At 52.5% G+C, this 21,780-nt stretch overlaps 1 pseudogene; it reads right to left on the bottom strand.

Annotated features, from left to right (window-relative positions):
* Positions 1–14,880: 14,880 nt before the first annotated feature.
* Positions 14,881–21,780, bottom strand: part of LOC140389311 (lysosomal amino acid transporter 1 homolog) — a 76,395-nt pseudogene continuing 69,495 nt past the window's right edge.

Below are 21,780 nucleotides of genomic sequence, written 5' to 3'. Positions count from 1 at the left end.
AAACATTGTAGGATGAAGACCTATTCAATGAACCTCTGTTAATCTTGTATCGAACCCACATGCTTCAGCAAATCCTATTTGTTTTGTACTGTTAGTAAGGAGGCAAAAAGAAAACTGGTGATGAGAGTAGGATCAGAAGAAAGAAGAAAAAAATATTTCATGGGATTCTCCATCCAGCAACGTCGGAGTCACAAAACGTGAAGGGGTGGAGAATTGCGGGTGAGCCAACATTAATGACCGGCGGCGGATCACGATGGAATGCCATGTTCTGCTGCCTTGACAGCGGCGTCAATGCATTCTACTCTGCACATACAGTAAACACCGTTGGCATATCATTAATGGTTCCGACCCGGTATTCTCCAGGGCTTCCTTGATGCTCTGTCTCCGCCAGGTGGAATTACCGACGGCAAGGTTCACTTGTGGTTTTAAAAATCGGGAAATAGACACCGTGGCTGCTAAGGGAGAGAGGAGGTAGGACATGTTCCCAGAGGCACGATCGTGGGCTGCCAGTCCTGCCGCTGGCATGGCTGGCTGGGGGGGGGGGGAATGTGCCAGGGCTGGAGGAAGTAGCGGGGGTGACCTCTATTGCCGCAGCCTGCAAGGTAGCCATCCTAACAACGCACCCCACTGTTGCGCAGAGTGAACCAGCCATATGGATGCACCCACCCCACCCCTCCACCCACAACCCCAGATGTCACCCGCCAGCGGGGCATCATGCAGCCCACCTTAGGGGATGGGAGAGGTGGGAGTTAGGGAGAGGGACATGTGGGGGCAAGGGCTGCAGTGCAGGCCAGGGCCACCGTGTAGCCTTTTGGACCTGGTTGGCACAGGGGTATGCACCATGCTACCATGTCTGCATTTCACCCCCTGCGGACAATGGTCTTCGGAATTCAACCAGGAATGGTGGTCATCATCCGAGTCGCTGCAGCCCTCGATGATGCATTGAGGTTGAATGAGCAGGAGCTGCTCGGGGAGGACCCTGCAGCATAGAGCCTGTCCCAGTGGAACAGAGCCAATAGGCCGAGGAGGAGGTGGGAAGGAGGCGCTGCATCAGGCTTCCTGTGTACCAGCAGCGCCTATCATTCAAGGACCTGCTGGACCTGGCATGCCGCCAAAGACTCCGGCTGAGCATTGGAGCCATACGGCATATCTGCCGGATTATGGTGCACCTGGAACCGCGGGTGAATGGGGGAGGACACCCGCACCCAGTGGCCGTCAAGGTGAAGATTGCTCTGAATGTTTACACCACGGGGTCCTTCCAGGAGCGAAGTGTCTCTCTGCTGAGCCAGCGTCTTTGGCGACATGTCCGATCCAGCAGGTCCTCAAATGACAGGCTCTGTCAGTACATATAAGGTCTCATGCGGCGCCTCCTTTGCATTTTCACCTCCTCGGCCTGTTAAGCGCTGGCTCTCCACCCTGGGTGGCTGCCTCCTGTTCCTCTGGGGCATCTACATCCTTCTGCAACCCTATTTATTTTGTGCTGTCAGCCTAAAGATACAACTTTGCTGAAGGAAAAGGGGGGGATAAAAGACGGTTGGAAACTGGGAGACCTGGTAAGGTGGTAGCATTGCTGGGGCTGGTCTTTGGTAACTTGCAAAACTTTTGGAAGGAATGCATGTCTCAGTGTTAATGGGGCTGAGGTTTAGACCTTGATTACCATCTCCCAATGATGTCAGTGTGTGTTTTAAGAAGCGTAACACTGTGAAATGACATCGAAGGACGATGGTGCCCTTCATACCTCATTGGTGTTTTCCCACAGGCAAAACCTCAGGAACTACAACCAGCTCTGAAGGACCGGTGTTGATCTAGGTTGAGGAGGAAAAAGCCTCAGAGGGTGCTCCATCACATCCTTTGCTCCCCACTTAGCACCAGCATTGATACACCCACCTCAGGTATGCATGGGTTGGTGCGAAAGAATCCACACACACTGGTGAGGAGATATCAGTCACAAGACCAGGTATCGGAAAATGGGAAATGCAGAAAATTGTATAAATCTCTGAAGCTATAGGGAAGAGAACATGAGTAGGATTAATTCCAATTTCCTTTTGTGAATAACTAGTACAGATAACATGGGCCCAATGTCCTTCTTACACACTGCAAATTTCTATACTTGGATTTCAATAAGGTAGACAACCCATCAAATAAATCATCGCCTTAAACTGCGGATAAATTAGGTTTTATTTAGAATTATGTGTTTATGACTTGTTTGATTTCAATTCTGGAACAATTGTTTTGGAATGAGATAAATAAAGATTTCAGACTGAGCATAAAAATGGACAGTTAACATTGTAGATGATGGGGACTTCCGGTTGCGGCTATGCTGAGCTAAGTCGCACGTTCGGCAGCTCCCGTCAGAAACTGACTTTTGGGCTCTTTCTAGGGGCCCCAGCAGCATTTGTTCGACGGTTCCCAGTGTGGGAAGGCGACAGTACGATTCCCCTGGCATTGTTTGGATTGGACCAGGAGTGGAGCGGTGAAAAAAGTGACTTTGGTGCAGTGAAAAGTGCGAGGGAGGAGAACCAAGATGGCGGCGGGTGGAGACCAGGCAGGGTGGGCGCAATGGTCGCAAGAGCAGCAGGAGTTCCTCAAGCGCTGCTTTGCGGACCTGAAGGCAGAGCTGCTGGAGCCGATGAAGGCTTCGATCGGCAAGCTGGTCGAGACCCAGAAGGCCCAAGGGGCGGCGATCCAGGAGGTGCGGCAAAAGGCGTCGGAGAACGAGGACGAGATCTTGGGGCTGGCGGTGAAGGTGGAGGCGCACGAGGCGCTGCACAAGAAGTGGCAAGAAAAGTTCAAAGACATGGAGAATCGGTCGATGAGGGAGAACCTTCAGATTCTGGGTCTCCCGGAGGGAGTGGAGGGGTCGGATGCTGGAGCATACGTGGTCACGATGCTAAACACGCTGATGGGCTTGGGAGCTTTCCCCAGGCCCCTGGAGCTGGATAGGGCTCACCGAGTCCTGGCGAGGAGGCCCAAGGCCAACGAGCCGCCGCGGGCGGTAATGGTGCAGTTCCACCGCTTTGTGGACAGGGAGTGTGTCCTGAGATGGGCTAAAAAGGAGCAGAGCCGCAGGTGGGAGAACGCAGAGATCCGTATATATCAGGACTGGAGTGCGGAGGTGACCAAGAAGAGGGCCGGGTACAACCGGGCTAAGGTGGTTCTGCATCGGAAGGGGGTGAAATTCGGGATGCTGCAGCCGGCGCGATTGTTGGTCATGTTTAAGGACCAACACCATTACTTTGAGACGCCGGAGGGGGCGTGGACCTTTATCCAGGCCGAAAGGTTGGACACGGACTGAGGGTTTGTTGGGAGGGGGTGCCGAGGGGGGCTTATTGTGGTTATTGTGTTTTGGGGGATGTTCTGTTCTGTTTTCTTTGGTGCTGGGTGGGGTTAGGTAAATGGTTCGAAGTGGGGGTTGTGTGAGAGTGTGTGCGTCGGTGGTTGGAAGGATGGGGCCCCGTCGAGGGGGAGGGGGAATGGGAGGCCCGAGGTGGGGGAGCTGAGATAAGGCCGCAGAGGCACGATCAATTTGGCTGGAGACGAAGTTGAATTCAAACTGAGGCTTTATTAGTCTCTGAAGTGTGGCCTACTACAGCAGCTGATGAAATGGCTGCGAGCTGAAGGCCACGCATATTTATAACCCGGCTCCTGGGCGGAGCTAGCATGCAGGGGCCCAGGTGAACCTGTAGTGCAGGTTCTACCGTACAACCCTTAATATAGGAACACCGTGGTTTACCACATTCACCCCCTGTTAAAATTGAGTCCGGCTGGGGTGGTGGATAACTCGATACAATTTGCAATCTTTACTATTTACAGAACAGTGGAAAAAAAATGTCTCTGGTCATCCGGTGGGCCGGTCAGAGGTTCAGCCGGTCCGGCGCCTTGATCATCCTCTGGGATCGACGAAGTGGAGCCGGCGATGTTGGTGCTGTCATGGTCGAAGTTGACTCCGGGAGCGTGCCGAAATCCTCTTCGTCAACGGGGGTGGGCAGGGTGAGGACGGACAGTCCTAGGGGGGGTGATGGAGGCGGTGGGGGGGGTGGGGGGGGTGGGGAGTATGGCGCCAGGGGCGACGGGGGTGGTGTGGAGGTGGAACCTGCTGGTGCCAGGTCCATGAGGGAGACGGTATCCTGGCGGCCGTCGGGGAACGCCACGTAGGCGTACTGTGGGTTTGCGTGGAGCAGGTGCACCCTTTCCACCAACGGGTCCGCCTTGTGGAGCCGCACATGTTTACGGAGAAGCACGGTTCCCAGAGCTGTGAGCCAAGTTGGGAGTGATACCCCGGATGTGGACTTCCTGGGGAAGGCAAAAAGAGGTTCATGCGGTGTACTGTTAGTAGCAGTGCAGAGTAATGAGCGAATGGAATGTAGTGCGTCAGGGAGGACCTCTTGCCAGCGGGAGGCCTGGAGATTTCTGGACTGTAGGGCCAGCTGGACGACCCTCCATACCGTCCCATTCTCCCTTTCTACCTGTCCGTTTCCCTGGGGGTTGTAGCTTGTCGTTCTGCTGGAGGCGATACCCCAGCTGAGCAGGAACTGGCGTAGCTCATCACTCATGATCACACTGAGGAAATACGTGTGTCGGTCGGAGGAGGGGAGGGGGCCTTTGAAATCCACGCTGAGGCGTTCAAAGGGGCGGGAGGCCTTCACCAGGTGCGCGCGGTCGGGCCGGCAGTTTGCACACCGCACAGACCTGGCAGTCCTTGGTGATCATCCTCACTTCCTCGACGGAGTAGGGCAAATTTTGTGCCTTAATGAAGTGGTACAACCGAGTGACCCCTGGGTGACGACAGCCGTGCAGGGTCCGGAGTCGGTCTACCTGTGCGCTGGCACATGTACCTCGGGATAGGGCGTCTGGGGGCTCGTTGAGTTTGCCAGGGCGATACTTAATCTCGTAGTTATAGGCGGAGAGCTCGATTCTCCACCGCAAGATTTTGTCATTTTTGATCTTGCCCCACTGTGTGTTGTTGAAGGCTACTGACCGTTGGTCAGTGAGGAGAGTGAATCTCCTGCCGGCCAGGTAATGCCTCCAATGTCGCACAGCCTCAACGATAGCCTGGGCCTCCTTTTCGACGGATGAGTGCCGAATTTCGGAGGCATGGAGGGTGCGGGAAAAGAATGCCACAGGCCTGCCTGCCTGGTTGAGGGTGGCGACAAGGGTGACGTCCGATGCGTCGCTTTCTACTTGGAAAGGAAGTGTTTCGTCTACAGCATGCGTTCCAGCTTTGGCAACATCAGCTCTGATCCAGGTGAAGGCCTGTTGGGCCTCGGCTGTCAGGGGGAAATGGGTGGACTGTCTGAGTGGCCGGGCCTTGTCCGCATAGTTTGGGACCCACTGAGTGTAATACGAGAAGAACCTCAGGCAGCGTTTGAGGGCGTTGGGGCAGTGGGGGAGGGGAAGCTCCATGAGGGGGCGCATGCGGTCGGGATCGGGCCCCAGAACTCCGTTCTGGACCACGTAGCCGAGGATGGCTAAGCGGTTTGTACGGGACACACACTTCTCCTTGTTATACGTGAGGTTGAGGAGAGTGGCGGTGCGGAGAAATTTAGCGAGGTTGGCGTCGTGGTCCTGCTGATCATGGCCGCAGATGGTCACATTGTCTAGGTACGGAAACATGGCCCGCAAGCCGTACCGGTCAACCATTCAGTCCATCTCCCTTTGGAAGACCGAAACCCCATTGGTGACACCGAAGGGGACCCTAAGGAAGTGATATAGCTGGCCGTCTGCCTCAAAGGTGGTGTATGGCCGGTCCGATTTACGACATTGGGAGCTGGTGGTAAGCGGATTTCAGGTCCACAGTTGAGAAGACCCGGTACTGTGCAATCTGGTTAACCATGTCAGATATGCGTGGGAAGGGGTACGCGTCGAGCTGCATGTACCTGTTGATGGTCTGTCTGTAGTCCACGACCATTCGATTTTTCTCCCCAGACTTAACCACTACCACTTGTGCTCTCCAGGGGCTGTTGCTGGCCTCGATGACTCCCTCCTTAAGCAACCGCTGGACCTAGGACCTGATGAAGGCCTTATCCTGGATGCTGTACCGTCTGCTCCTGGTGGCGATGGGTTTGCAATCTGGAGTTAGATTGGCAAAGAGGGAAGGAGGATCGACCTTTAGGGTCGCGAGGCCGCACACAGTGAGGGGTGGTAAGGGTCCGCTGAATTTAAGGGTCAGGCTCTGGAGGTTGCACTGAAAATCCAGGCCAAGGATAAGTGCAGCGCAGAGGTTAGGGAGGACGTAGAGGTGAAAACCGTGGACCGTTACGCCTTGGACTGTGAGCGTGACCGTGCAGCACCCCCGGATCGCTACGCGATGGGATCCGGAGGCCAGGGAGAAACTTTGATTGGTAGGGTGTACCTTAAGGGAGCAGCGCCTTACCGTATTTGGATGTACAAAGCTCTGGTTGCTCCCGGAGCCCAGTAGGCTGGAGGTCACGTGGCCATTGACTTTCACGCTGGTGGATGCGTGGGTCAGAGTGTGTGATCTGGACTGGTCGATTACCATGGATGCGAGTCGTGGTTGATCGTCGGGTAGTGAGGCGGCTGCTGCGTTGGGGTCCTGAAATGCCGTTGGTCTCCGTGTGCTGCCGGGTGGACAAGATGGCGGCCCCCGGAGGTCCTGGGAGTCACAAAATGGCGACGCCCATGGAACGCACGTTGCGGGGGTGGAGCAAGATGGCGGCGCTCATGAAACGCACGTGTTGTGCGGGTGAGAAGGTGCCGGAGCCCATTGCTCGCACATGGCCTGGGGAGGAGGGGAGGATAGCAGCGCCCATTGTCCGTGACCGGGTGGGATGGGGGCGACCGCTGCCGCTGAGCGGGCCTGGCATACCGCTGTGTAGTGGCCCTTCTTCCCGCAGGCCTTACAAAGGGCAGCCCGGGCCGGGCAGCGTTGGCGACGGTGTCTTTGTTGGCCGTAAAAATAGCATCGGGGCCCCCCGGAGATCACTGGCTGGCGCATAGCGCAGGCGTACTGGGTGGGTAGCGCCCCCGCTGGGACGGCTGCCTGTGGGGCCCATGAAGCATAGGAGGAGTGGGCTGCGCGGTTGGGGGCGTTGGACTGTACATTGCGCAGGGCGACCGTCATGGAAAGCGCTCGTGTTTTTGTCTCTGCGAGGTCGCGCGTGGCCCCTTCTAGGAGCCGCTGCCTGATAACATCGGACCAAATCCCAGTTACAAAAATGTCCCGCATAAGGAGATCAGAGTGCTCCTTAGCTGTAACGTCCTGGCAGTCACAGTCCCGAACTAGTGGGATCAGGGCCCTCCAGAAGTCCTCTATTGACTCACCAGGTAGTTGAGTACACGTTGCGAGCGCGTGTCTGGCGAAGAGTGTGTTCGTCTTCTGCTCATAACTCTCTTTGAGTCGAGTCATAGCGTCAGCGTAATTGAGCGCATCCTGGACCAGCGGGAAGATTTTAGAGTTGAGTCTGGAGTACAAGATTTGAATCTTCTGAGCCTCTGGAACAGGGGTCGGCGCCGCATTGATATACGCTCCAAAACAAGCTAGCCTGTGCTGAAAGTCCTTTCTGGCGTCGCTTGGGTGTGGATCCAGCTGCAGGCGATCTGGTTTAATCCGGAGGTCCATCTTCTGAATCAGATACTAATAAATTGAGGCACGATCAATTTGGCTGGAGACGAAGTTGAATTCAAACTGAGGCTTTATTAGTATCTGAAGTGTGGCCTACTACAGCAGCTGACGAAATGGCTGCGAGCTGAAGGCCACGCATATTTATAACCCGGCTGCTGGGCGGAGCTAGCATGCAGGGGCCCAGGTGAACCTGTAGTGCAGGTTCTACCGTACAACCCTTAATATAGGAACACAGTGGTTTCCCACAGCCTTAAAAGGGAGCTGTGCCAGAGATGGCTTTTTCCCGTGCTAGGGAAGGAAGGTGGCGGGGCCGGGGGGGAAGGGCGGTGTTGGAGAGGAGCGCACGCTGACTGCCAGGAGGGGAGGAGAGATTCTCACACTGGGGGGTCGACTGAGTGGTGGAAGAGGCCGGGGTCAGCAGGAGTCAACTGACTTACGGGAGTGCCACGGGGGGAACTATACAGCTGGGGGGGACCTAGCTGGGGGCGGGGGGGGGGGGGGGGGTGCGGGGACTGGGTTGCTGCTGCATTGGCCAAAGGGGAGCTGGAGTTCGGAGAGGGAGTCGGGGTGGGGGTCCGCTGCCTGGGGGAATGGAGGGTGCGGGAGGCGCGGGCATGTGGCTGGCCTAGAAAGGGAGATGGCTAGTCGGCAGGGAGGGGGGGGGGGGGGGGGGGGCGGGAAGCCCCCTGATCCGGCTGATAACTTGGAATGTGAGAGGCCTGAACGGGCCGGTCAAGAGGGCCCGTGTGTTCGCGCACCTGAAGGGACTGAAGGCAGATGTGGTTATGCTCCAGGAGACGCATTTGAAGGTGGCAGATCAGGTTAGGCTGAGAAAGGGGTGAGTAGGGCAGGTTTTCCCCTTGGGGTTGGAAGTGAAGAATTGAGGGATTGCGATCTTGGTGTGGAAGCGGGTGTCGTTTGAGGCGCTGAACATCGTGGCAGATAATGGAGGCCGGTAAGTGATGGTGAGTGGTAAGCTGCTGGGGGTGCGGGTGGTACTAGTGAATGTATACGCTCCGAATTGGGATGATGCCGGATTCAGGAGGCGCATGTTGGGTTGGATTCCGGACCTGGAGACAGGGTGCTTGATAATGGGGGGGGGACTTCAACACAGTGTTGGACCCAGCATTGGACCTCTCCAGGTCCAGGACGGGTAAAAGGCCGGCAGCGGCCAAGGTGCTTGGGGGGTTTATGGACCAGATGGGGGGAGTGGACCCATGGAGGTTTGCCAGGTCGGGGGCCAGGGAATTTTGCTTTTTTTCCCACGTCCATAAAGCCTATTCCCGGATAGATTTCTTCATTATGAGTAGGGCACTAATCCCGAGAGTGGAGGGCACGGAATATTCGGCCATAGCTATCTCAGATCATGCCCCGCATTGGGTGGAGCTGGAGTTGGGGGAGGGGAGGGACCAGCGCCCACTGTGGCGCCTCGATGTGGGACTGTTGGCGGATGAGGAGGTGAGCGGGCGGATCCGGGGGTGCATTGAAAGATATTTAGAGGCTATCGACAATGGGGAGGTGCAGGTAGGGGTGGTCTGGGAGGCGCTGAAGGCGGTGATCAGGGGCTAGCTAATCTCCACTAGGGCCCATAAGGAGAGGAAGGAGAGGAGAGAGAGGGAGAGATTGGTTCAGGAGATATTAAGGGTGGATAGGAGGTATGCAGAGGTCCCCGAGGAGGGATTACTCAAGGAGCGATGAAGCCTCCAGGCTGAATTTGACCTGTTGACTCCCAGGAAGGCAGAAGTGCAGTGGAGGAAAGCGCAAGGAGCGGTGTACGAATATGGGGAAAAGGCGAGCCGGATGCTGGTACATCAGCTTCGGAAGCGGAAGGCAGCGAGGGAGATTGCGGGAGTTAGGGATAGAGGGGGGAACACGGTGCGGAGTGCGGTGGGAATAAATGGGGTATTCAGGGACTTTTATGAGGAGCTGTATAGGTCTGAGCCCCCGACAGGGGAGCGGGGGGGGTGGGCTAATTTTTGGATCGGCTGAGGTTCCCGAGAGTGGAGGAGGAGCAGGTGGTTGGGCTAGGGGTACCGATTGGGCTGGAGGAGCTGGTTAGGGGGTTGGAGAGCATGCAGGCAGGGAAGGCCCCGGGGCCGGATGGGTTTTCGGTGGAATTCTACCAGAAGTACATGGACCTGTTGGGCCCACGACTAGTGAGGACTTTCAATGAGGCGAGGGGGGGGGGCCCTGGGGGGGGGGGGGGGGGGGGGGCCTGCCCCCGACAATGTCCAGTGCACTGATCTCGCTGATCCTGAAGCGAGACAAGGACCCATTACAGTGTGGGTCGTACAGGCCGATCTCGCTCCTCAACGTCGACGCAAAGTTGTTGGCGAAGGTGCCAGCTACCAGAATTGAGGACTGTGTCCCGGGGGTGATTCACGAGGACCAGACGGTAATTATGATGCCTGCAGTGGAGGGGGAAGCGGAGGTAGTGGCGGCTATGGACGCGGAGAAGACCTTCGATAGGGTGGAGTGGGAGTGTCTTTGGGAAGTACTGAGGAGGTTTGGGTTCGGGGAGCGGTTCATCAGTTGGGTTAGTGTGGCCACGAACCGGCGGAGGTCGGAATACTTTCGGCTGTACGGGGGGGACGAGGCAGGGGTGTCCCCTATCCCCCTTGTTGTTCGCATTGGCAATTGAGCCTTTGGCCATGGCACTGTGGGAGTCCAGGAACTGGAGGGGACTGGTTCTGGGGGGAGAGGAACACCGGGTGTTGCTGTATGCTGATGACCTGTTATTGTATGTGGCGGACCCAGTGGAGGGGATGCCAGAGGTTATGCGGATCCTCAGGGAGTTCGGGGACTTTTCCGGATATAAGCTTAATGTAGGGAAGAGTGAGCTCTTTGTGATACACCCAGGGGACCAGGGAAGGGAGATAGACGAGCTTCCGTTGAAGAGGGCGGAAAGGAGCTTTCGGTACCTGGGGATCTAGGTAGCTAAGAGTTGGGTGGCCCTGCACAAGCTCAATTTGACGCGGCTGGTGGAGCAGATGGAGGAGGAGTTTAAAAGGTGGGATATGTTGCCACTGTCGTTGGCGGGTAGGGCGCAGTCGGTGAAAATGATGGTCCTTCCCAGGTTCCTCTTTGTGTTCCAGTGCCTTCCCACCCTGATCCCTAAGGCCTTTTTTAAACGGGTTAGCAGGAGCATCATGGGTTTCGTGTGGGCGAATAATGCCCCAAGGGTAAAAAGGGTGTTTCTGGAGCGTAGCAGGGACAGAGGAGGGCTAGCATTGCCCAATCTATGTGGGTACTACTGGGCTGCCAATGTGGCGATGATCCGTAAGTGGATAATGTAGGGGGAGGGGGCGGCGTGGAAGAGGCTGGAGATGGCGTCCTGTGTGGGCACGAGTCTGAGAGCGCTGGTGACGGCACAGCTGCATCTCCCACCGACAAGGTACACCACGAGTCCGGTGGTGGTGGAGACTCTGAAAATTTGGGGGCAGTGGAGGCGCCACAGGGCTGAGGTAGAGGTTTGGTCCCCAATCCGAGAGAACCATCGGTTCGTCCCGGGGAGAATGGATGGGGGTTTCTGAGCTGGTATCGGGCAGGAATTAAAAGAATGGGGGACCTGTTTATAGATGGGACGTTTGCGAGCCTTTGGGCGTGGAGGAGAAATTTGGGCTGCCCCCCGGAAACGCCTTCAGGTACATGCAGGCGAGGGCGTTCGTGAGACGGCAGGTGAGGGAATTTCCGCTGCTTCCAGCACGTAAGATTCAAGATAGGGTGCTCTCGGGAGTGTGGGTTGGAGAAGGCAAGGTCTCGGCGGTCTATCAGGAGATGCAGGAAGTGGAGGCGACCTCGGTGGAGGAGCTAAAGGGTAAATGGGAGGAGGAGCTTGGGGAGGAGATAGATGAGGGTCTGTGGGCTGATGCCCTGGGTAGGGTTAATTCTTCCTCCTCTTGCGCCAGGCTTAGCCTGATACAATTTAAGGTTCTTCACAAAGCGCATATGACAGGGGTGAGGTTGAGTAGGTTTTTTGGGGGTACAGGACAGGTATGTGAGGTGCTTGGGGAGCCCAGCGAACCACGCCCATATGTTCTGGGCGAGTCCGGCGCTGGTTGGGTTTTGGAGGGGCTTTGCGAGGACTGTGTCTAACGTGGTGAACACCCAGGTCAAGCCGAGCTGGGGGTTAGCATTATTTGGGGTATCGCATGAGCCGGGAGTGCAGGAGGCGAAAGAGGCCGGTATTCTGGCCTTTGCGTCCCTGGTAGCCCGGTGGAGGATTCTGCTACAGTGGAAGGCTGTGAAGCCCCCAAGCGTAGAAGCCTGGATCAGCGACATGGCAGGGTTCATTAAATTGGAGAGGGTAAAGTTTGCCTTGCGAGGGTCTGTGCAAGGGTTCTTCAGGCGGTGGCAACCGTTCCTAGACTTTCTAGCGGAATGTTAGGTGGTGGTCAGCAGCAGCAGCCCGGGGGGGAGGGGTTTCGGGTAGGGCTTTGTTATTGTTACAAGGGGGGGGGGTTGTACATTGGGGGAATTCGTGATATAAGTGTACGATGTTGATGTGTGTGTTTTATGCTTTTCTTTTTTCTGTAAGGGGGGGGTTTTGTTGAAAATTTGCGAAAATTGAATAAAAATATATATATTTTTAAATATTGTAGATGCTCCTGTGGCAAATCATATGTTACACCCGAGTCTAAATCTGCTGGAAAATGTTCACTGGAAAGGCACAATTCTGGAGTAGTTGGAAGAGCTGTGCAAAATATAAATATAGACAGTAAATAAAATGCGACAGGCAGGCCACAGAAGGTAAATGGAAGAGGACATTTACGCCAAACTTAATGAGAATTTAGAAATATTTATTTTCATCTAACAATCAGCTGGTGTGTCAATCAACACATTAAAACTGTTATCAGAATGTATAAATGACTTAAATACATTGTAACATTGCCTTAACATTTCCTCTACTTATGGAGATGTTATAGTTGTGGTGTAATTCATGAAAAATGCATGTAATGTTGTGCAGTTTCATAATCATAAATATGGCTGGTATTTGAGCATGAAATATAATGGCTGGAATTGTCCGTTATTTGTACCGAATGCTGGCTGAGGCGAGAAAACTGGTGTGCGGCTCGTCACGTTTTGCAGCCTTCTGTGCAGAGGAACTCTGGTGTGGCCGACTCTGGATAGATTGGGGTGCCCATTAAAAATGAGGCCCCGATCTACAATAAAAAAAAAATCGCTCCCCACAGATTAAGAGAACCCCCCTCCATGGATACACGATGGCAACACTGCACCCCTCCCCACAAGGTATAAGGGGTACCACCCCCCCATGGCACTCCCCAGAGGTACCCCTGGCATTTCCCCCTGACACTATGCCAGGGGGCAGTGCTAGGCTTCTGCTCAGGCATAACCCCCCCCCCCTTCCTTTCCGGGCCAAACTTACTTGTGCACCCCTGGCAGGTTCTCTTCGCCTCTTTCACATTTTGCAAAGCAGTTGTAACCTCGCCAACGTGACATCGCACCGACGAGGAGGGAGTTCCAAATGTGGGAGTGGACGGCAGGAATCCCTTTAATTATACAATAACTTATTGAAATGGACGAAGTCTTACAACACCAGGTTAAAGTCCAACAGGTTTGTTTCGATGTCACTAGCTTTCGGAGCGCTGCTCCTTCCTCAGGTGAATGAAGAGGTCTGTTCCAGAAACACATATATAGACAAATTCAAAGATGCCAAACAATGCTGGGAATGCGAGCATTAGCAGGTGATTAAATCTTTACAGATCCAGAGATGGGGTAACCCCAGGTTAAAGAGGTGTGAATTGTACCAAGCCAGGACAGTTGGTAGGATTTCGCAGGCCAGATGGTGGGGGATGAATGTAATGCAACATGAATCCCAGGTCCCGGTTGAGGCCGCACTCATGTGTGCGGAACTTGGCTATAAGTTTCTGCTCGGCGATTCTGCGTTGTCGCGGGTCCTGAAGGCCGCCTTGGAGCACGCTTACCCGGCGATCAGAGGCTGAATGCCCTTGACTGCTGAAGTGTTCCCCGACTGGAAGGGAACATTCCTGCCTGGTGATTGTTGCGCGATGTCCGTTCATGATCTCCGGGTAAGCGTGCTCCAAGGCGGCCTTCAGGACCCGCGACAACGCAGAATCGCCGAGCAGAAACTTATAGCCAAGTTCCGCACACATGAGTGCGGCCTCAACCGGGACCTGGGATTCATGTCGCATTACATTCATCCCCCACCATCTGGCCTGCGAAATCCTACCAACTGTCCTGGCTTGGTACAATTCACACCTCTTTAACCTGGGGTTACCCCATCTCTGGATCTGTAAAGATCTAATCACCTGCTAATACTCGCATTCCTAGCATTGTTTGGCATCTTTGAATTTGTCTATATATGTGTTTCTGGAACAGACCTCTTCATTCACCCGAGGAAGGAGCAGCGCTCCGAAAGCTAGTGACATCGAAACAAACCTGTTGGACTTTAACCTGGTGTTGTAAGACTTCGTACTGTGCTCACCCCAGTCCAACTCCGGCATCTCCACATTATTGAAATGTGGTTCCCAACCTTCCTTGGTGGGGACCTGGTTACATCACCGGCGGGCTGTCGGGAGATGTCGCTGGCGAGACTCTCATTCTAGTCTTGCGGGACTTTGCGGCCCCATCACTCTTGACGCTTGCAGCGAAAATGGGCACAAAATCACGGCAAATATATTATATCTGTCATTACATCTGGTTCTTGAGGCTGAAGCTTTTTCGATCTGCAGTCTTTTTCCCTTTCATCCTCTCTCCATTCACTAAATTTGCAGAAATGCCATGAACTATTTGCAACAGTAATTTGTGAAATTGGTGGACATCTGAACGCTAGGTGCATATATCTGGATCGCATGGCTGTTTGGGTCAGCAAGAAGGTAAATACATTAAGCAATTTTTTGGACAGAAAGCAGATATTGCAATCAAAGGTAAGAGATGTACTTTGATGCAGGATGTTGCTCTGTGGAACAAAGTGCACACCATCTGAAAATCACAGGTGGGGCAGATTTGTATTCATTTTGGTGGTGGGTGGGTGTGGTTGGACCAAGATTTGAGAGTCAAATAGGATAACTTTGTTCTAGGAACCAATGGAGTATTGCCAGACAAGTTATCAATGCCTGATAATCAGTTTGTTAGAATTAGACATGACTTCATCACATGGTGCGCACCAAAACAATTAAATGAAGAAACAAATGCAAAAATGTAACATTTTTAATAATAATGATGTGGATGACAATTGTCATATGGTAAAAATATTAAGACAGATTAGCTTTTGACTAAAGTCTAAAATAATACCAGCAAGTTATAGAGCAATTTAGATCAAACATTCAGGAATTATTTCATTTAAAATCAGTGCAATTGTGCAAAGTTGTTTAGCTGCTTCTCTTCATCATCAAGGAGTGGTCCCAGGAATGGTAGGCCTAACATACGATGAACGTCTGAGGATCCTGGGAGTATATTCATTGGAGTTTAGGAGGTTGAGGGGAGATCTAATAGAAACTTACAAGATAATGAATGGCTTAGATAGGGTGGACGTAGGGAAGTTGTTTCCATTAGCAGGGGAGACTAGGACCCGGGGGCACAGCCTTAGAATAAAAGGGAGTCACTTTAGAACAGAGATGAGGAGAAATTTCTTCAGCCAGAGAGTGGTGGGTCTGTGGAATTCATTGCCACAGAGGGCGGTGGAGGCCGGGACGTTGAGTGTCTTTAAGACAGAAGTTGATAAATTCTTGATTTCTCGAGGAATTAAGGGCTATGGAGAGAGAGCGGGTAAATGGAGTTGAAATCAGCCATGATTGAATGGTGGAGTGGACTCGATGGGCCGAATGGCCTTACTTCCGCTCCTATGTCTTATGGTCTTATGGTGTCACCTCTGGAATTCAACGGAGAGAGAAGTCGCTTCGTTTGCGATATCTAATGAACTGCGCAGTAATCTGGAGGAGGTTTATTAAGGGTATAACTGAGACAACATTATCTAGAAACTTGGTTAAACATTTGTCAAACATAACATGGAGGTGTGATCAGAACCATGCAAATTCTGCATACCCCAAAATATTGGCTCCACATCAAAGACATAAAGTAAACCTGTTGTAGAAATTAGAAACTAAAACATTCATTACAGCGGTAATGCAATGAAAATGAAATAGCATCAGGAAATGTTTATTAAAACTGTACTGTTTTCATCAGTGACTGCACTGAGAGCCACATTTTCCCTCATTAGGTCAGCGGTGATTTCCATTGCATATCATCGATCTGCTGTAAATAAATGGTCAAGCCGGCCTGGGATAGTTTTGTCACTGTCCGAGAATGTGGAAGACTGCCGAGGTACAACATGTTCTATGTTACCCAAATAAACAGGGTAAATCTAACTTTGCTGGTTATTCCCTATCTGATCCTTCATAATCAATGGAATTCTCAGTGAAAGGAATTTTTTTTTTCAATAAAATTTTATTAAGATATTTGAACATTTTTATAACAGTAACAAAAATAATGACATCAACATGGTAAAATAAACAGTCCACCCCCCCCCCCCCCCCCCCCAGCCCAATCTTCACACACCTCAACCATACAACACCAATCCACCCCCATCCCCCCTTGGAATACTGCATCTGCTGACATTTATAATGTTCCCCGAGAAAGTCGACGATCGGCTACCACCTTCGGGAGAACCCTAACATTGACCCTCTTAAGGCAAACTTTATTTTCTCAAGACTGAGAAACCCAGCCATGTCACTAACCCAGGTCTCTACACTCGGGGGCTTCGAGTCCCTCCACATTAATAAGATCCGTCTCCGGGCTACCAGGAAGGCAAAGGCCAGGACGTCAGCCTCTTTCACCCACTGAACTCCCGGATCTTCCGACACTCCAAAGATCGCTACCTCCGGACTCGGCACCACCCTTGTTTTTAGCTCCGTGGACATTACTTTAGCAAAACCCTCTCAGCTTCGGGCATGCCCAAAACATGTGGACATGATTTGCTGGGCTTCCCGCGCACCTCGCACACCTATCCTCTACCCCGAAAAACTTGCTCATCCTAGCTGCTGTCATGTGTGCCCGGTGGACTACCTTGAATTGTATCAGGCTAAGCCTGGCGCACGATGAGGTATTAACCCTGCTTAGGGCATCCGCCCATAGACCCACCTATATCTCTTCTCCTAGCTCGTCCTCGCACTTGCCCTTAAGCTCCGCCACCGAAAGCTCCTGGTAAATATCCAATACCTTCCCCTGTCCCACCCAGGTATTGGAAACTACTCTATCCTGTATACCCCGTGGCGGCAGCAGCGGAAAGGCCGGCACCTGTTTTCTCAGGAAGTCGCGCACCTGCAAATACCTAAAACCATTCCCTGCTGGCAATTTAAATTTATCCTCCAAAGCTTTCAAGCTGGGAAAGCTCACATCTATAAATAGATCCCCCATTGATGCGCTAAGCGTCAAGAACCACAAAGACATGTGAGACTTTAACTCAGGCTTTAATATACTACATGGGAGGCTTACCTGACACAGACGACCCCAGAAAGAATGGGGGCTGTCCCAGAAGAGGTTCTTATACTGACTCCCGGGGGAGTGGCTAAGGCGGAGCTCTCCGTGGCCAGGTCGGGTTACCTACCAGTGACCGAACCTCTGCAGAGTTACAGTACAATACACAGTATTACAGGGCCACGTTACGCACAACTATTATATACTATGTACAATGGTAGGGAGGTACAGTGGTGTATCACCACACCCATCCTTCTAATTCCTGCCCTCTGCCAACTCTGGAACCGGCCATCCAGCCTACCCGGTACAAATCTGTGGTTGCTATAAATCAGGGTCCAAATCGATGCTCCCTCCACTCTTTTATATCTCCTCCACTGCCCCCAGATCCTCAGAGCCGCCACTACCACCGGACCTGTGGAGTATCGGGCCGGCAGAGGTGCCGTTACCAATGCTCTCAGACTGATGTCTTTACATGACGCCGCCTCCATCCGCCCCCATGCCGACCCATCCCCCACTACCCACTTCCTGATCATGGCTATGTTAGCCGCCCAGTAGTAATTGCAGAGGTTCGGCAGTGCCAACCCACCCTCTCCCCGACTGCGCTCCAGCAATACTTTCTTCACTCATGGGATTTTACTCGCCCACACAAAGCCCAAAATAATCCTATTCACCCGCTTGAAAAAGGCCTCAGGAATGAAGATGGAGAGGCACTGAAAGACAAACAGAAATCTGTGGAGGACTGTCATTTTCACGGTCTATACCCTCCCTGCCAGTGATAGAGGGAGCATGTCCCATCTCTTAAAGTCCCCTTCCATTGTTCTACCAACCAGGATAGGTTTAACTTGTGTAGTACCTCCCATTCCCGGGCCACCTGTATTCCCAGATATCGAAAGCTCTCCTCTACCATTCTAAGCGGCAGCTCTCCCAGTCTCTCCCAGCCTGGATCGCAAATATCTCGCTTTTCCCCATGTTCAATTTATACCCCGAAAAATTGCCAAATTCCCCCAGGATTCGCATTACTTCCCCCATCCCCTCCAACGGATCCGAAATGTACAAGAGCAGGTCATCTGCGTAGTGCGAGACCTGGTGCTCCACCACCCCCCGAACCAGCTCTTTCCAGTTCCTAGAGGCTCTTAATGCCATGGCCAATGGCTCTATGGCCAGAGCAAACAGTAACGGGGAGAGGGGGCACCCTTGCCTCGTCCCTCGGTGTAGTTCAAAATACCCCGACCTCAGCCGGTTCGTACGCACACTCGCGACTGGTGCCCGATAGAGCAACCACACCGAGTCAAGTAAGCCCTCACCAATCCCAAACCTTCCCAGTGCTTCTCACAGGTAATTCCACTCCACTCGATCAAAAGCCTTCTCCGCATCCATCGCTACCACCACCTCCACCTCCTCTCCTTCTGAGGGCATCATAATAACATTTAGAAGCCTTTGAACATTGGCCTTGAGTTGCCTGCCCTTAACAAATCCCGTCTGGTCTTCCCCGATCACCCCCGGGACACAGTCCTCTATCCTTGTGGCCAGTATCTTAGCCAGCAGTTTGGCATCCACATTTAGTAGAGAAATTGGTCTGTATGATCCGCATTGCTCGGGATCCTTCTCCCGTCTCAAGATCAATGAAATCAAGGCCTGCCACATTGTTGGGGGGAGTACTCCCTTCTCTCTTGCTTCGTTAAATGTCCTCACCAGCAGTGGGCTCAATATCTCTGAAAACTTCCGGGTAGCCGTCAGGTCCCGGGGCCTTGCCCGACTGCATGCCCTCCAGCCCCTTGATTATTTCCTCAATCTCAATTGGGGCTCCCAGCCCTTCCACCAGGTCCTCCTCCACCCTTGGGAACCTCAACTGGTCCAGAAATTGCCTCATCCCCTCCACCCCAGCCGGGGGTTCCGACTCATATAATTTACTATAAAAGTCCTTAAACACCTCGTTTACCCCCACTGGGTCCAGGACAGTATTACCGTCTCTACTCTTTACTTTACCTATCTCCCTGGCCGCCTCTCTTTTCCTGAGCTGGTGCGCCAACATTCTGCTTGCCTTTTCCCCATACTCATAGATCGCCCCCCTTGCCTTCCTCAACTGTTCCACTGCTTTCCCTGTGGTCAACAGCCCAAACTCCACCTGTAACTTCTGCTGCTCCCTCAGTAGCCCTGCGTCTGGGGCCTCCGAGTATCTCCTGTCCACCTGGAGTATCTCCTCCACTAATCTATCCCACTCAGCCCGTTTCACCTTTTCTCTGTGGGCCCGTATTGAGATTAATTCCCCTCTGACCGCTGCTTTCAAAGCTTCCCAGACTGTCACTGCAGAGACCTCCCCTGTATCATTTGTTTCCAGGTAGTTCTGAATGGACTTGTTAACCCGCACCACAGACCGCCTCGTCCGCTAGCAACCCCGCATCCAGTCTCCACAGCGGGCGTTACCCTCTCTCCACACTAACCCGTAGATCCACCCAGTGAGGGGCATGATCCGACACTGCAATTGGCGAGTTCTCAGTATCCACCACCTTCAGTATTAGCGTCCTGCTCAGAACAAAAAGGTCGATACGAGAGTATACCTTGTGGACATGTGAAAAAAAGGAAAACTCCTTCGTCCTCGGCTGTGCAAACCTCCATGGGTCTACTCCCCCATCTGTTCCATAAAACCCTTCAATTCCTTTGTCGCAGCCGGCCTCCTCCCTGTCCTGGATTTTGACCGGTCCAATTCTGGATCAATGACTGTGTTGAAGTCCCCTCCCATGATCAGGTTATGTGACTCTAAGTCTGGGATCTTACCTAACACCCGCCTCATAAATTCCACGTCGTCCCAATTCGGAGCAAATATGTTCACAAGTACCACTCGCACCCCCTCCAGCTTCCCACTCACCATTATGTACCTACCCCCCTTGTCTGACACGATTCTCCCTGCCTCGAATGCCACTCGTTTGCTGATCAAGATCGCTACCCCCCTGGTCTTTGAGTCCAGTCCTGAGTGTAACACTTGGTTAACCCACCCCTTCCTCAATCTCGTCTGGTCTGTAATCTTTAGGTGTGTCTCTTGCAGCATTGCCATGTCCGCCTTCAGTTCCCTCAAATGCGCGAACACGCAAGCCCTCTTGACCGGCCCATTCAGTCCTCTCACATTCCATGTGATCAGCCTGGATGGGAAGCTTCCAACCCCCCCTGCTGACTAGCCATCACCCTTTTTAGGCCAGCCTCGAGCTCGCGCCCTCCACTTCCTCGAGTCCCCACTCGGGCTGTTGCCATTCCCGACCTCCCATTTGTCCCCTAGTAACAGTTCCTCCCCTAAGTGAAAAGAATTATCAGTAATGCCATGAAGCAACATCTACTCACCTGTAACCTGCTTAGTTTAAGTGCTTACCAGAACTGTACAACTCCACATTTCCTCGCAATCTTAATTAAGACCTGGACAAGAATGTTGAATGCCGGGAAATCAATATTAGGCTACACCTGACTGAGCATGGCATCAAAGAGCCTCCTCAAAACTGAGGTCAAGGGTTTAAAGAAAAAAAACCTCTGGAATCCCACCTGGCACAAAAGTGGATGGCTCGCTATTGTTGGAGACCTGTCATCACAGCCCCAGGAAGGAGGTGCTGGGATGCCTTATGGAAGAATTGTTGAGCTAACCACCTTTAACTCTTTCATGAATGAGTTTCTTGCTATCATTAATCAGGAATGAGCCGTTTGCTGACAAAGTCCCAAATTACTTTGAAAGTCCTTCCATTCACAACTCCTCTAATGAGGAAGATTAGTCCCTGCTAATCTACAGATGGACTTGGACAATATTCAGGATTGGACTGATAAGTTGCCAATTTTTTTTTTCCCCAATTAAGGGGCAATTTAGCGAGGCCAATCCACCTAACTAGCACATCTTTTGGGTTATGGGGGTGAAACCCACACAGACATGGAGAGAATGTGCAAACTCTACACGGACAATGACCTAGGGCCGGTATTCGAACTTGGGTCCTCAGTGCCGCAGTCCCAAAGTTAACCACTGCGCCATGTGCCGCCCTCGTATTGGGCTGATAAGTGACAGATATAAAATTGCACCATGGAAATGCCACATAATAATCATCATGAAAAAACAGTCCAGCTATCTTCCCCCGACCTTCAACTGAGCCACCATCACTGGATCCCCCACCGTTTTTGAGAACTTTAGAACTATAGATTTAGAACTGAGGTTGAGGAGGAACTATTCACAGAGGGTGATCAATTTATGGAACTAGCTGTCCCACAGTGCGGTGGAGTCTGAATCATTATATGCTTTCAAGAAGGAGATAAAGGGATATGGGGAACAGTTCAGGAGTGAATTTGAGACCAGGAAGAGATCAGCAATGATCTGATTGAATGGCGGAGCAGGTTCGAAGGGCTGAATTGCCTACTTCTGCTCCTAGTTCCTATGTTCCTTTAACATCTGGAAGGCTACCACTGACCAGAAGCAAAACTTGAATGGACATTTCAACATTGTGGCTATAATAGCAGGACCAAAGCTGGGTACACTGTGTTGGTGTCCCATCTTCTGAGTACTCTGTAGCCATCTGGGATGGCCACTTTCAGCATATAAAATGGACACTCGTTGAGCATACAGGGAAAAATGGACAATGCAAAGTGGAAAGCAGGCACAGAGCCTGAATGTGCATTTAGAAGACAGACTGCAGACAGAACCGAAACTCTTGGCCGATTTGCACATTGATGGCCCATCTCCGATAAACAAAAGACTAGTGCTCAGGTAGCCGATACCG

This window comes from Scyliorhinus torazame, chromosome 14 (genome assembly GCF_047496885.1).
Source record: "Scyliorhinus torazame isolate Kashiwa2021f chromosome 14, sScyTor2.1, whole genome shotgun sequence".
Lineage (NCBI taxonomy): Eukaryota > Metazoa > Chordata > Chondrichthyes > Carcharhiniformes > Scyliorhinidae > Scyliorhinus > Scyliorhinus torazame.
Note: the sequence above shows the minus strand (reverse complement) of the source record. Positions and strands in the feature narration are given on the sequence as shown.